Below are 17,817 nucleotides of genomic sequence, written 5' to 3' on the forward strand. Positions count from 1 at the left end.
TCAGGGTCGATATCCTCTCCAAATTGGCCAGCACCAAGCTAAAAAACCGTCACCGGTCCTTACTACAACAAACACTATCCACGCCTTCCATCACACACACTTGTCAAAATTTAACCCACGCCCCAGCTAACAACGTCACCCCCTCCCAAAGCCAAAACTAGACCACCCCCTACATCCAGTACCTCAAAACCGGCAACCCCCCTAGATGCGGACAAAACTTGGCTGGCTAAGGCCGCCAGGTACACCATGATAGGCGATGACCTCTACAAACACGGATATGGTCAACCCCTCCTTAAGTGTGTCACGGCAGAACAAGCGCAATATATTATCAAAGAGTTACAAGAAGGTATTTGTGGTTATCATTCCGGCGCACGCACCATGGCTACTAGAGTTCTTAGAGCCGGATATTTCTGGCCTACTATAGAAGCAGATTGTCAAGATTATGTCAGAAAGTGCAAACCATGTCAGAAACATGGCAACCTTATTCACCAGAAACAAGAACAGCTACACCACATACTATCCCCATGGCCATTCGCTAAGTGGGGAATGGACAATCTCGACCCTTTTTCACCCGGCAAGGGGCAGGTAAAATTCCTAATTGTAGCCGTCGATTACTTCACTAAATGGATAGAAGCCAAGCCGCTAACTACCATCACGGCCCAGCAAGTTCAACAATTTGTGTGGAAGGACATTATATGCAGATATGGTGTGTCACATACCATCATCACAGACAATGGCCGACAATTTATTGACAAAGAGTTAGCCAAGTTCTACACTGGCCTAGGCATCAAGCACATCACAAGTTCTGTAGAACATCCACAAACCAATGGACAAGCAGAGGCGGCAAATAAAGTTATCTTCATGGAGCTGTGCAAGATATTGGATACGGCCAAAGGCCGATGGCCCGAAGAATTAGTAGAAGTACTATGGGCTTACAGATGCACCCCTCAATCATCAACAAACGAATCCCCATTCAGCCTAGTCTACGGCGCAGACGCCATGACACCAGTAGAAATTGGTGAACCATCCCTACGCCGAGAACTATACGACCCAACCCACAACCACCAAAACATGGCCACCCATCTCGACCTCTTACCCGAACTCAGAGAAAAGGCCCAAATACGCAATCTAGCTGCCAAACAAAGAGCTGCCAGAAAGTATAACGCAAACCTATGTCCACGATCATTCGTAATCGGGGACTTAGTCTGGAGAATGGCCAGCAGTGCAAGAAAGAAGGATGGCAAATTCTCCGCCAACTGGGACGGCCCATACCGCATATTTGAAGACGCGGGAGGAGGAGCTTATCGCCTTGAACACTTATCTGGGGAAGATATACCCAACACCTGAAATGTGTCCCACCTCAAATTCTATTTCAGTTAAATGTATATTGTACTGAGCCGAATACTTTTAACCCTGGGTGTACTCTTTTTCCTCACCTAGTCTTTTTTCCCTAAGAAGGGTTTTGGCCAGGGAGGTTTTAACGAGGCACTCATATTCAATAAATAAAAAGAAGGGTTCTCAACTATACGACTTTTTCCTCACCTAGTCTTTTTTCCCTAAGAAGGGTTCCCCACCCTTACCCCAAGTAAGCGGCCTAGGTCGAACACCCTTATCTTGTGCTTAATTCGTTTCGTTTAGGTTCCCTACCCTTACCCCAAGTAAGCGGCCTGGGTCGAACACCATCATCTTATGCTTAATTCGTTTAAGTTCCCCACCCTTACCCCAAGTAAGCGGCCTGGGTCGAACACCCTTATCTTATGCTTAATTCGTTTAAGTTCCCCACACTTATCCCAAGTAAGTGTTAAAAACAAATCTGTCTAATACTCTTAACCACAAAGGGATCTGAATTGATTAATGAGTTTTTCACTTACTTAATGTGAATCTTGAAGGAGTCTTTAAGGTTTAAAACTCAATTAATCAATTTCGCAGTTCTGGGTTAATGGACTGTTTAAATCAATCAAGAAAGATTAAGAGAGAGAAGAAAGAATCAAGACACACAATTTATACTGGTTCGATTCAATGTGAATCTACATCTAGTCTTCTCCTAAGTAACACACTTAGGAGGATTCCACTAAACAGAAAGGATCCAAGAATTACAAGCACACCTATGTAATTCTAACCCCCAAAACTCAAGAACTTGATTCACCAATCAAGAACTCCCCCTAGGAGCAATGCATCCACACAATTGCACCTAGGCTTACACTTCAAACACTGAAGCAACCGTAATCAGAAATACAGTAAACAAAATCAAGAAACGAATACACCTATGTTGTGCAGATTTGACAAGATGCTCCTTGATTCAAGCAAGACCCATCATAGTAGAATCAACTATCAATCTTCTTGGATCTGCACTTGAGTGATCTTCCAGAATGTTCAGAAACTCTGTGATTCTCAGAAGGCTCTCTTTCAGATGGCAAACTGCGTGATCTATCAATTTTCTCCAGAACCAAAACAGATTCTAAAAACATCTTTTATACATGAATATTTGTTGTCACTAATTTGATTAGCAATTTACCTAATCGATTATCGTGAGTATATTTTCACTTCCTTTGTGCCATACTCACAACTAATCCATTAGTTAAAAAACTAATCATATGCAAGATTACACAGGAGGCCTAAAATACATTTGATAAAGAGAAGCTAATGCATATCCTAACTAGACCAAGCTATGTTTTATTCTAAACCAGTAGACATCATCAAAATCATTCTTCATTCATAGGTGAAGTAGCTCCCCCTACCAACAATAAGAAGCCTGGGTCGAACACCCTCATCTTATGCTTAATTCGTTTAAGTTCCCCACCCTTACCCCAAGTAAGCGGCCTGGGTCGAAAACCCTTAACATACAACCCATCGTGACACACATACACCACATATTATCAAAACTCGGCATACACAATAACAAACGGAACATTAATCACATTAAACATAAATGCAAAGTATACCAACGTAACATAATGTACCAGTTATTACAGACATAGGCTCAAATATTTTCAAATCAATAAAAGTTAAGGTCCTATTCTGCCGCGTCAGCTGCCACCTCTCCAGCATCAACCACCTCATTAACCTCTTCAGCCGCTTTCTCATCCACCCTCACTTCCGCTTCCTCACCAGCACTACCTTCATCTTCATTCACAAGCCTCCTGTCAATAGCATCCTTGTTGACATCAAACTTCACGTTCGTAACATCCACCTCCCTATGGAAAAATGCCGCTTGGCGTAATCCTTTCTCAAAACCGTTAATGTGTTCTTGTATGATGATATTCTTCAGATCATCGAGCTCACCAACAGCTCTGTCATACTTGTCCTTCAAATCGTCATAATCTTCCTCCAATTCCCCTATTCTCTTGTTCAATTTTTCCTCAGAATCCAAACAGTGGACCCTCCATGTCGCGAACCTCTTTCTCTCTACATCCCAACTCTCCTTCGCCTTCTCTAGCGCAGCCTTTTCCTCCTCTAGCTTGTCTACCTTCCTCTGCAACTCCTCCACCTTTTTCCAGCCCCCCTCCTTCACTTCCCTCTTATATAGCGACCCCACACGCCGGCTCAATACTAAAGCCTTGCTTCCAAACGCGACCATCGTCCTCACAATATGGTCCGCATTCATGCCGTCAATAGAATTTACAATGGTATCTGGGAGGGTAATTGAAATATCCTTCCTCACAGATATTTCTGGCAATTCGATCAAACTAGATTCCGGCCCTTTCTCCCCACTAGCCGACCCTGCTCCGCTAGCCGACCCAGTTCCGAGCAAGGTCGCCCTCACTTTTTTCACGTCTTTTCCCTTCCCATGTCGAGGCGGCAACTCAACCTTCCTCTTCATCCCGCCGTGCACATGCACCTCCACCACAGACTCCTGCAAGTTGGGAACATCAATCTTCCAAGCTGCCTTGGCCTTAGCGGCCATCTCCTTCCTAAGCGATTGGAAAAGCGCCAAGTTTTTCTTTCCAGATTGCGCCATGTGCCCTACAATAATACATTACAACTCGGATCAAAACAACTTAGAATTATTAACACAGTTTAAGTAATAAACAGATACCTTCGATATCTATTATCGGATGCACCGAATTATAAACTCTAACTAGGCCCTTAGTGGACAACTTATCAACAAACTTCAACATGATCTCCACCACCTTCTTATCACCAGCCGATAATTCATCCATCCCCATGTCCTTATACCGAGAAGGATTGCCTGTCCAACTAAAAGGGAATTTGCTACTCCCATCTGCGTTCAAAAAATGAGCTTTGTCTCCTTCTTTAACGACAACCTTGAAGTACCCGTCCTTGAAATGCTTGAAAGACTGGGAAAATGCATCCAGTTTGCTGATACTAGGGCGACTTATCAAGGATAGCCAAGTAGCCAGCCGGCGGGGTCTGGTGTCGTAAAAGTACAAAAAAGCGTAAGGAATAGGCTCCAAATATAAGGATTGGCACAAGATGCGGAAAGCCTGCAAGTAGGCCCAACTATTCGGATGCAGCTGTGTAGGTGCCACATTCAATGCGCGCAATACGCCCATAGTGAAACCATCTAACGGTAACCGCACATGAAGTTGAGAAAACTGGCACATATACATGTAGAAAAACTTCCCTGTAGCACCCTCCTGCCCATGACACACCCGGTCGATAGCACTGACTCTCTCCAGGGAAACGATGTCCCCACTGACGCCCTTGGAGATGACAGGTGTGCAGTTTAACAAGGAGTTCAGTAGACGAGACCATCGGAACAAAGATGATTGGTTGCAGACGTCGGCAGCCGCCCACCCATAGCCGCCTTTAGCCGGCCAGTTACTTTCTGCCAACTCTTCAGGGGGATCTTCTCGAACCTCCCTCACCGTCTCCATTGGAATCCCACTTGTCATGCCCCCAGAACTTGTACCCTCTTCGTCAAATTATCTACCCCTACTTCTCTCCGACTCTGTACTATCATTACTACTAGACGTAGATAACGATATACTATCGCTACTAGACATACCTATTTTCGTGTTTACGGGGAGATATCGGCTGAATTTGGGAACTAGTAGGACAGTATGATGCGCACAAGATCTCTGAATTCAAAACTCTCGCAAATGAACCAAGTAACCCCTCACCCGTTTTGAAACCTATATTTATAGTCCAAGATCCCAAACGACAAAAACCCTTTCCCGCCAAAATAATACCCCAGACCAATCGACACCATCATTGCGAAAGATATAACTTTTAAAAAACGACAACGCCAAAACTTCTTGATTTGACCCTTGACACCCCTTCACATACCTTCAGACGGTTACCACTTTTTAGCCTTAACATTGTTCATCACACTTAAAGGCTGGGGGACTGGTGTATCACACCTAGCCGGTTCCGCTAGCATACCAACACATATCACCCTTGACCGACAACTCATATCGGACAAGGCTGGGGGACTGGTGTACCACACCTAGCCAAACTCGACCAAATAAGTAAACAATGCATATACCAAGACAGCCAAGTATTCAGCCTAGGCCGAGTCAACCTAACTTTTACCGGTTCTAACCTATACATCTAGAGGAATAACCTGCACCTCATGTAACCAATATAAGTCGTCAAGGTAGGTAGTCGGTCCAGGCTGGCTACTCCAGCAGACCCAGTAAGATTAAAGCCTAGGCCGACTACTCAAATAAACTCAGTATAATGAAAACCCCCCAGCGTTCAATAGGTCCTAAGGGCCTGGGTTAGGGCCCAGGCCCACTCATACCCAAGCTAGAGCCCAAGTCAAGGCCCGGCCCATGAGGTAATCAGACATCATTAATGCTCTATAAATACGCGTGGACCCCAATAATTAAAGGTAGGTTTAATTATGCCTTTGGTCCCCATTTTGGAGTCAAAATCTCAAAATGGTACCCAAATTTTTAAAAGTCTCAAAATCGTCCCTTTCTTTGTTAAAACATCTCACGTTTGCCCTTTCCGTTAAGTCAAGGTTGACGTCGTTAGAGGGAGTGCCATATGTCAGTTCCTCGATTTTTTGAATTTTGAATTTTTTATTTTTTGAATTTTTTATTATTTTTATTATTTTTTTGAATTTTTTTAAAAAATCAAAAAAATTGCCACGTGTCAAGCTGTCATCGTGCCACGTGACAGTGACAAAGTGACATGGCAGTGACAGTGACACGTGTCAGTATTATGCCAGGTGTCATTTCCTTAGTCTCAATTTGGTCCCTTTATTTTAATTTGTCTCAATTTAGTCCCAATTTTTATAAAAAAAGAACAATTTTGTCCCTCTCCAAATTGAAATCAAATTTAATTTTATATAAATGTTATACAAATATTTTTATTAAATTTGATATCTTTATTCAAATTGATATTGTTATTATATATTTTTAACATAGCTAAGTTTATTTAAAATTATGTTTCACATTCAACTTTACTTAAAATTGTTTTCAAATTTTAAATTTATATGTGTTTTATTTTTACATGAACTAGTTAATTTATGATTTTTTTTCTATTAACATTATTTTCTATTAACAACTTTTAAACCATTTTAAATAAAGTTCAATGTAAAATATTAATTAAATGAACTTAATTTGGTTCAAAATATTTACTTGAAATATCAATTTTGATGGAAATATTTGTGTACATTTATATAGAAATTAAATTTGATTTAAATTTGGAGAGGTACAAAATTGCTCCATTTTTACAAAAAATGGGACTAAATTGAGACAAATTAAAATAAAGGGACCAAATTGAGACTATGGAAATGAAATCTGGCATAATACTGACACGTGTCACTGTCACTGAAACGTCACTCTGTCACTGCCACGTGGCACGATGACAGCTTGACACATGGCAATTTTTTGATTTTTTTAAAAAAATTCAAAAAATAATAAAAAATAATAAAAAAATTCAAAAAGTTGAGGAACTGACACGTGGCACTCTCTCTAACGGCGTCAACCTTGACTTAACGGAAAGGGCAAACGTGAGATGTTTTAACAAAAAAGGGGACCATTTTGAGACTTTTAAAAATTTGGGTACCATTTTGAGATTTTGACTCCAAAATGGGGACCAAAGGCATAATTAAACCTTAAAGGTACGCATTCATTAATCACTTATTTGACCTTCTGAGAGCTTTGACTTACTTGAGCTTCGGAGACTCTTCTGTAGGTAACCCTTCCTGGGTTCAAGTTGACATGTACCAATCGGGAAGAGACCAAATGAGGAGATAACGGACTACATGGTAAGGTGACGCTTGTGCATGACTCATCTTATTTGTTCTCTGCAAGAACAAGTGAGATTAGGGGGAATTCTAAATTCAAAGTTGGTGTTGAAAGATTTGAGTATAATGATAATGCAGTAGAGGAAATTAAACCAGAATCTTGCGGAATGGGGCATAATATAATTAAGAGTTGGGGTTGTGTCATTGAGTTGCGTAACATGAATATGTGTTATAATTTTAAGCTAAAGTTTAGTTGTTATGTTACTTGTAATTGAGTAGGGATTGAAGTAATAATTGGGAACAATGATGGATTAAAAGTACTATTAGTTGATTATGGCATATCACGGATGAGCAAGGTTGACCTTAAGTAAAAATTAATTGTGGGCAGTCTAGGATTGGTGAATCTATACGAAAATAGGAATATTGGTAACAAGTTGGAAAGTGCGGAAATAAAGAATGAATGATAAGTTGTGAGTAACTTAGTAAAGGTTATTGTGTATGTGATGACTAAATTAAGGATACAATCAGTGTTGTTGTGCCAAAACTAGTACTGTGCGTGTACTGGTGTAGCACCTGGTGGTGGTGGTTAACCCGCCAGGCGATAGCTACAATTACAGTAGCTTTGGGAACGTGTGGCACCTAGCGGCAGAGTTCACTCCTCCAGGCGATAGATGCAAAAACAGAGGCTTCAGAGGCGAGTGGCGCCTGACAGCTTGTGTGTTCCGCCTGGCGATTTGGAACGCAATTTCACCTGGCGGCTCTAGAGCAACGCCAAGCGATAATGCGGGATCAACATACTTGTTTGCTTGGGATGTGCGTGGTCTACAAGGCTTTGGTGATACTTTAAAGGTGGATTGTTGGAGTGTTCCTTGAGTTGTGGCTTGGGATAGGGGTTAAACACATAGCATTCCTTGAGTTATGGCTCGGAATGGCATCTCTTGAGTTGTGGCTCGGGATGACGGATGAACACAAGGAACTCTTGAGTTGTGGCTCGAGTTGGCGAGTGTTTTCGGTGTGAGTGTACGAGTTGTGGCTCGTACGGATGGGTCCAGATAGATTGCCCTCCTTAGTATTTGGCTGACGAGTTTGGTAGTCTTGGGACGTTACGAACTATGTTCCTATTGGAAACTCCACCTGACGTTACGGAGTATGGTTCATAGCAATTTTCTCGCACGTGTTCTAGAAGTTGTGGCTTATAGGTGTGGCAGCAAGACATCTTGAGGTATTCATCCAAAGACGTAAAACATGGATTACTTGGTGGTGACTTTTTGGTTTAGAATCAAGGGATAGTGTTCCTTTGATGTGTTATATATATATATATATATATATATATATATATATATATGAATGTTATGTATGTTTTATACTATTAGCTTACCCTATCTGCTTGTGTTTGGCAATGATCGTGTATTTTGTTACATGTGACCAGATAATGTTGCAGGTGGATCTGGTGAGGCATAGAGTCGGAGCGGGACTAGTTTGGGAGAAAAGTTTTTTCCAGAGTTTTTATTATGATTTTGAATAAATTGTAAACTTTTATCTTATCAAACATGAATATTGGATTTGGATTTTTTTAAGTATGGATTTAAGTTTATTTTACGATGAAATAAAGTTTTAAATTTTTCTCGCGTTTTTGGGAAAGAAATTCATAATAAATGCAGTTTTTCTTTTATTTCTTTATTTTGTTACTTAAATTCGTAATATTCGAGTGGGATATTACATTTTTTATTAGTTTACACGTGAGAACACTTAAAACTATATATAGATAAGCATTTTATAGAGACTTCATCCATTGAATTTAATAACAATTAATTGTATTATTCTTTGTTGTGTATGAAAACATAGGTACAACAACATTAGAAATTGTGGATCAATTGCCATGTGCCACTCACACTTTACATGTTTTGTAACATGTGTAAAATATGTTAAAGGTGAGGTGTTCTAGAAGGAAGGTTCGACTTAGTATTGTAATTGGGTCAATTAGAAGCCAAGTTAAAATACTAGGTGATCTCCCATGATCCAATCTAATCTACAACCCAATTATTTAAAGCAAGGCCCAAAATACATGGCCACTAACACAAAAAAGGCTTTTTACGACTGTTATTTTAGGCTTTTTTTCATATGTGGTAGGTCAGACGTAATAGCGGACGACGTAAATTTACATTTGTTGCATTTATAAGAGACGTAATATTATGTTTATTGCTTGCAACAGACGTAAATTCTTTTTTTTTCCAATTTCACCAAATCTCTTCATCTTCTTCTCCTTCTCCTTCTCCTTGTTTTTCTTTCTCTTCTTCTTATTCACGTTCTTCTTCTTCTTCTTCTTCATCTGCTTCTTCTTCGATCTCTCCTTCTTCTTCATCTTTATCTCCTTCTTCTTCATGTTCTTCTTCTTCTTCACAACATAAAGGTAAAATTACCCAAACATAACACATCTAATGTAAACCAAATTTTATGAGAGAAAACACAAAAGTAAAATGCAAAAACCAAGCTTTCGGTATGGAGAAACACCACCGTGGTTTGCATCGTCACTATAGTTGGGTGAAAACACCTTCATAGTTGCTCCTCTTGTTTGTTGCTGTAGGGTGTAAGTTTTGGTTGAAAACCTTTCGCGCAATGTTATGAAGAGTCAAGCGTTATTTCTAGGGCTTTAGAAAACTCAATATTTACGTCTGACCAAATAGCAACAGATGTAAATTTACGTTTGTTGCCCTCTTAGACGTAAATTTACGTTTGCTGCCCTCTTGTCCGTCGTAAATTTATGTCTACTACCCTCTGGTCCGACGTAAATTTATGTTTGTTGCTCTTTGTTCGATGTAAATTTATGTATGTTGTTCTCTGGTCAGACGTAATTATTTATATTTACGTCTGTTACAAAGACAACAAACATAAATATTTTGCAATTAATTACAAGTATGCCACTAGTCATTTTTTACGTCTGTTTCTTGTGGGTCAAACGTAAATAGGGAGACGTGATAGATCAAATTTGTGTTAGTGAGCACAAAAAAAAAAAAAAATCTATGCTACTAGTCCAAATACAAGTCCATCATATTTTAATATCCTCATTGGCCCAAGTGGATAATAGTTTAAGCCCATGAGGCACACTTGACTTAGTGTCCTCCCATCCTTTTGTAATTTTCTAACTAGAGATGTCAAAATATGTTCCAACCTATGAGTCAACCTAGCTCACCACGGGTTTGAGCTGGATTGAATTGAGAAAAAATTGGTTTTTTCAAAAGTGGGTTGAATTGAACCCGACTCACTTAATAACCCACATGTTAACCGAGTTTGAGTCGAGTTAAAGATGGTTGACTCACTTAACCCACCAACATTTTTTTTACAATTTTTTTTACATTTTTTGTTATAATTATTTAGTACTTCTAATTATATAATTTCACAATTTCATATTTTTAAATGTTAGAATATTGCTCAATAATATTTGAATAGTTTGAGTGTTTAATTAATTTGTTTGTCAAGTTATATACGTTGATATTTTAATCTTTAACTATTATCTTTATAATAATATTTCAAGAATTAGGCAAACACTTTGATTCAACTATTATAAAAAATAAATTAAGTCAATTCACTTTCATTGTAATGCAATAAATATATTAAATAAATTGCAAAAAAAAAAACATTCGTAAATGAGCCAACTCACCAACCCGTGGTGAGTTGGACCGGATTCCAAAATTTCTAGCTCACCAGAAAGTGAGCCGAATTGAGCTAATTCTTTTTTAGCTCAACCTATGGTGAGCCCACCGTGTGAGCCAGGTTAGCTCACTTTGACACCCTTACTTTTAACCATGCTCCTAGTGATTAGGCCTCTTGCTTGACCAATATCATCACTTCATCTATTGAAATTAATAGCAATTAACTATATTATTCTTTATTTTGTATGAAAACACAAGTACAACAACATAATTATAATCGTTTACCAAAAATGGAATAACTTATTATTGAAGAAAAAAATGTTTTTTTAATAATTTTGAAACTAATTAAGATCAATATAATTAATTATTTAAATAAATAATCAATTAATTACATGTTTAAAAAAATTTAAAAATAACTATTAATACTAAATATAATCAACTATATTACTAACAATCAATCATCAATTATTTTATATCTACAACATTTTTGAAATATTTTTTAAATCAAAATTTGATACATGTAATTCTTATTCCTAAACTTTTAAATATAGAGAGATCGATAGAGAGATGGGATTTTCCTTTTTAGTATCCACTTTTTTTTCATTTTTATCTTTTAAGTTACCGTTTTATATACGTGGGAATTCTCCTTTTTGTGTTATTTTTTTCACTTTTACCTTCAACTTATCATTTTATTTAAATTTAATTGATTTTTTAAATTTAACTATTGTTCCAAATTAAATAAATATAAATTATCTACTAAATAAATGAAAATCATCCATAAAATAAATAAAATTACCTATAACTAAATTGTAAAAATATTTATATTTACTTTTATCACAAAAAACTACGTATAATTGTAAGGCCCATTTTATTTCTTACCTTTATTTTAAAGGTTGCCCCAAACGGTTGGGCCTAAGGGCCGGCCCAAAAGGGAAAAGGAGACCCTAAGTCTGCCCTCACACTTCCATTCCTCTTACTCTTCAGATTTTCGCAGTCGTCAAACTCCCTCTTTTCGCAACAGGAAGCTCTGCTAGGGTTTGATCCCGGCTCCTGGGCAAGACAACTTTAAACTCAGCTCTGCTCCATGTAAGTAAATCTCAAGCTCGTGCTTCTCACTCTCTAGGCATCCTTTCTTTTGTTGATCAGTAGGGACCTTGTAGTAATCTCGTTCCTAATCTGCTTCCCTTCGTTTTCAGCCCTTCGGCCTACTCTTAGGACTGTGGTGCTCTCTGTGTGCGTGTCGGAACTTCCCGCTAGCTCGTTTCCAAGTAAGGGAAGCTAGGACTTTCGGTTTCTTGTGTTTTTCCGCTGTTTTGCTGTTGTTTCGTGATTGCATGGCTTGGTTGTCGTTGTGTCAGATTTGGATTAAGTTAAAGCATGTGTTGATTCGTGAGTTTGGCTATTGTACGAGAAAACAGTGGCGAGTGCTGGTTCTCTCGCCCAAGTGAGCTAGTCTCGCCTAAACGAGATTATCAGAGGCTCGCCCAGGATTTTTGCTACTCGAATTGTCGCCTAGGCGACGTGCATTCTTTTTTGAGTGAGGAGTGGTCTCGCCTAGGCGAGAAGGGGCTCGCCTGAGCGAGACCTCGCAGAGTCCACTGTTTCCTTGTCGCGCCTTCGCCTAGGCGAGGTGGGATTCGCATGAGCGAGAGGCTCCCTCTTGCCTGAGCGAGCCCTGTTAGCTTGAGCGAGGCAGCGGGCAGGTTTTGATGTTATTGTTGAATGGTTCACTAATGTGTGGCTTGCTTGTCTGATCTAAATGCTTTACTAGAAAGGTTGTGTGATGATGGCATGATTAATATATGAGTTTGAGATGGAAATGGTATGTTATTTTATTGGGTATGAATTGGAAAGCATGAGTTGTATGATTTGTTGTTTATACATGATATTAATGTTATGGGAAATTCTTGATTGGTGGGTGGAACATGTATAAAGTATGGGTAGGGCATAATTCCATGACTCTTGTAGTGAGAGATCTTGGTGGCGCCTCATCTGTTGGACGTAATTCCATGGACCCTCTTAAGGGGAGTTCCTGGTGGTACCTCGACAAAAGGACGTAATTCCACGGGGAGTCGTGGTGGTGCCTCAAGGCCAGGACATAATTCCACGAAGGCCACGTGGTGGTGCCTCTTGCAAGGGTATAATTCCGCGAAGGCCTCGCGGTGACACCTCACTGCTAGGACGTAATTCCACTGCCACGTGGTGGTGCCTCATTATGCGTATCCAAATAGTCAAGTCTTGGGGTCTCATATGTTTTGATAGCTCTGGTGTGATGCTTGTTATTTATGTTTAGCTTTGAGATTACATGTGGACTGTTATAATATGAGTTTCCTTTACATTAGCTTACCCTTTTGCTTGCTTGTATGTTGTGTGTGGTCTTCTCTATTGCAATGATCATCAATTTTATTGATGTGAGCAGATGTGAGGACCCCTGGCAGTGGTATGGATAATAGGGATGCGGCAGCTTGATGGATTGGATGAGTATTGGGCCCACTGTGGGGCCCATCACTGTAGGATTTTTATTAGTTATGTTTCTTTTGTCCGCACAAGACCTAGTATAGCTTTTCTGCTTTTCCAGTGTACTTTGTTTAGGCCGTGTGGAGCCTCTTTTATGTAATCTGGGAAATGCTTGGCGTATTGTATGCCTGCATACTCCAAACTCCTTACTCTCTAATTATTCATGTATGTGACGTATTATCAAATTTGAGGTTATCCAGTTTTTGGGATGTTACAATAATGACATCCTCTTTTGCTATCACAAAAAAGTGAATTAACATTAATGCTACATATATTTTCGGTTTAATTACTCAGATAATACCCACTTTGGTAGGGATGTGTGAATTTGGTACTCGTTATTAAAAAAATGTCAATTACGTCATAACTTTTGAAAAGTATCTCAATCAAGTTTCTTTTAGAAAAAAAAAACGGTTATTAATGCCATTAACGATACACCACGTATCACTCTCTGAATTTTTTATTATTTTTTTTATTTTATTTCTATTTTTTATTTTATATTTTTGCAAAAAGATTTTGTTACCACTAGGGATGTCAACAGGGCGGGTAGGGTACGGGTAGTAGCTCCCCCGTACCCTATCCACTGGATAAATATCTACCCCATATTCGTATCCATATCCGTCAGGTATCCATTATGCGGGTATCCGCCTATTTTTTTTTCATATCCACGGGTACCCGCGGGTATTTGCAAAATTATTTAAAAAATAAATATTTTAATCATAAATTCAAATAAAATAAAATAAAATACATCACTATCATAAATTTTAAATAAAGTTTAAATAAACTCAAGTTGATACAAGTCCAAATAATTGTAAAAGTAAATATAAAATGACATTCAACATAGTAGAAATTCTTTAATTAGTGCTTTGATCAGCAAACTCACTTTCTCCGATTGGTTCCTGCAAAATAGACAAAATAAGCAAATAATAAACCTCAATTGTCATATGCCAAGTATTCTTATTTTAATTCCATCATTTGACAACAAACATACCATAAATGTCATTGTCTATATAAGGTTTGATGTATATGCCCAATTTAATCATTGAAATATATTTTTTAATCTATTTTTTATAAGATTAAAACTAATTAAGTATAAATATTATTAATAAATTAAATAGTTATATTTATATTAAAATTTAGTGATAAAAAATGTTATAGTAATAGAGCAATATACGCACCCAATTTTTTTTTTCAATTAATGTTATACTAATATTTTTGTAAGGGATAAAATAAATGTTATACTAATATTTTTTTATTAAAAATAACCTTTTAACATATTACATTATTGTATATTATTAACGCATATTTTGTTAATCATTTCTTTTAGTAATTTTAATATATATTAGTACTTAATTTTGTAAAAATACATATACTTAATTAGTTTTAATCTTATAAAAAATGGATTATATAAATATATTTCAATTATTAAAAACAATTAGGACAAAATTAAATCAAAAACACAAAAAGTGGAACTAAATTGAATCATGGAGACACATTTGGAAACTAAATTGAAATGAAGACAATAACATTTAGCACACATGGCATTGTTCTGTCACGCAAACATTGATGCGTGTCATACTAAGAACTTGACATGTGATAACAAAAAAAATTTTGCAAAAAATAAAATTTAAAATTTAAAAAAAATTAAAAAGCATAGGTTGACACGTGACGTGCCGTTAACATTGTTAATAATTTTTTCTGGAGACCTAATTAAGACACTTTTCAAAAATTAAAACTCAATTGACACTTTTTTAAGAGTACGTACCAAATTGACACATCTCTTCCAAAATAGGTACATCCGAGTAATTAAGCATATATTTTCACTTGTATATATAATTGTACACAAGCATTCATTCAAACGTGAAAATTATAAACTATACATTGTTTTTTGTCATCAAAATACAAAGTTAAACTAATTCTTTCGATTTTGAACATTTCTAGTCAGCTTTTGATAAAGAAAAGAAATCTAATATTTATTTATCTCATCAAAATAAATGATAAAAAGACTTGAAATTTCCTAGTTTTCCTTTTCATTCATTCAATGTTTATATTTATTATCGTTATAATATGTGCACCAACTTACTGACGCATTTAAACTAAGGCTTAAATATAGATTTAATCTTATTTTGGTTGTTTTTATTAATTTGATCCTTATTTTCATTCTGTATTCAGTTACGTTCTCATTTTCGTTAATTTTGGTCAATTTGGTTCTTTTGACTAACAGTGTTTAAATAGTTAACATTTTTTAACCGTACATGTCACGTGTCAGCTCCTATTTTTTTTATTTAAAAAAAATAATAATTTTTTTAATTTTTGTTTAAAAAAATTATTTTTTTTAAAATTTTTTTAATTTCAAAAAAATTGTCCACGTGTTAAATCACAATTGTGCCACGTATCAATGCTAGTGTGTGTCAGTTTATGGTTGTGTTGTTTTTTTTTGTTCAATTTAGTCTTTATATTCGTTATTTTTATTCAATTTAGTCCCATTTTTTGTTAAAATAAATCAATTTTATCCCTTTCAAATTGACACCAAATTTAATATCTTTTATAAAAATTATATTAATATTTTTTCTAACATTGACATTTTTATTAATTATTTTTTAAATTCAATTATAAATTATTAAATTTAATTATAAATTGAATAAAATTATTATATTTAATTGCTAAATAGAATATAATTATTTAAAATATTATAAGAATATAATTATTAAATTATTTTTTTTAATATTTATATTCTAAAATACTTTTCAAATTGATATTTAAAAATATTTTAAATATTCAAAATATTTTAGAAAAGTAAACTAATAATTGTAAAATTAATATTTAAAGATAAAATATTTTAGATTTTAATTTCTAAAATGCAATAAAAATATTAAATATTTTAGATTTAAATGTCAAGTTTACAAATGTTAATATATATTTTTAATATTTTAATAATTATATTTTAGTAATATTTAAACAATTATATTCTATTTAACAATTGAATCTAAAAATTAAATTCAATTTATAATTAAATTTAATAATTTATAATTGAATTTCAGAAATAGCTATTAATAATGTCAATTTAAAAAATTAAATTATTCAATTTTAACAAAAATTGGGACTAAATTAAACAAAAATAACAAATAAAGAGACTGAATTGAACAAAAATAACGAATATCGAAACTAAATTGAACAAAAAGAAATAATACAACCACACACTGACACGTGACATTAGTATTGACATGTGGCACAATTGTGACTTGACACGTGACAATATTTTTGAAAGTAAAAAAAAAATTAAAAATTTTAAAAGTTTTTTAAAAAATGTTTAAAAAATTAAAAAATTAAAAAAAAAAACAGAAGCTGACACGTAGCATATACTGTTCAAAAAGTTAACTATTTAAACACCACTAGTCAAAAGGACCAAATTAACCAAAATTTGACGAAAATAAGAACCTTATTGAACACAAAACAAAAATAGGACCAAATTGAAAAAAAATAACAAAAATAAAGACCATATTTAAGCCTTAAACTAATAAATAACCTTTACCACATTTTTATCAACTCAAAATTTTACTTGCAAACCAGTATTATTTGGTGAAACAATTTATTTCAGTAGTTCCTAATGTTTTTTAATTGCTACTACATGTAAAATTTCAGCTTATAAGTTCCTATTTTTTATAATCTCCATTTTTATTAATTTTTACATTTAGAAACCCTTAATACTCATTCACACTTTCTACCAAAGATCATTTTTCAAAATATAGTAGTGAATCATTTATACTATCTCATTTCATTTATTCACTTATTTTATATTATAATGAAACTTCCACATAATTAAGGGCTATTGGGATTTTTCTTCTTCAACTTCACAATTTCTTCTTTAATTATGTAATTTGCAACTATCCAAAATATATTTACAAAATTAATATTATACTAATAGAGCAATATAGTCACCCAATTGTTTTTTACAAAATTAAATATATTTATATTAAAATTTAGTGGTAAAAAAATATTATACTAATAGAGCAATATAGTCACCCAAATTTTTTTTTCAATTAATGTTATACTAATTTTTTTGTAAAGGGTAAAATAAATTTTATACTAATATTTTTTTATTAAAAATGACCTTTTAACATATTGCATTATTATATATTATTAACCATATTTTGATAATAATTTAGTTTACCACTAAATTTTTATATAAATATTAGTATTAATTTTGTAAAAATACTTATACTTAATTAGTTTTAATCTTATAAAAATTGGATTGTAATAATATATTTCAATTATTAAAAAAATAGGACAAAATTGAATCAAAAACATAAAAGTGAGGACTAAATTGAATCAAAGAGACACATTTGGGAACTAAATTGAAATTAAGATAATGACATTTAGCACACGTTACATTGTTCTGTCACGTGACACTGACATTGTCATGTATCACACCAAGAACTTGACAAGTGGCAACAAAAAAAAGTTAAAAAAAATTAAAAAAATTTAAAAAAA

This window comes from Vigna unguiculata, chromosome 4, assembly GCF_004118075.2.
Source record: "Vigna unguiculata cultivar IT97K-499-35 chromosome 4, ASM411807v1, whole genome shotgun sequence".
In the NCBI taxonomy this organism is placed as follows: Eukaryota; Viridiplantae; Streptophyta; class Magnoliopsida; order Fabales; family Fabaceae; genus Vigna; species Vigna unguiculata.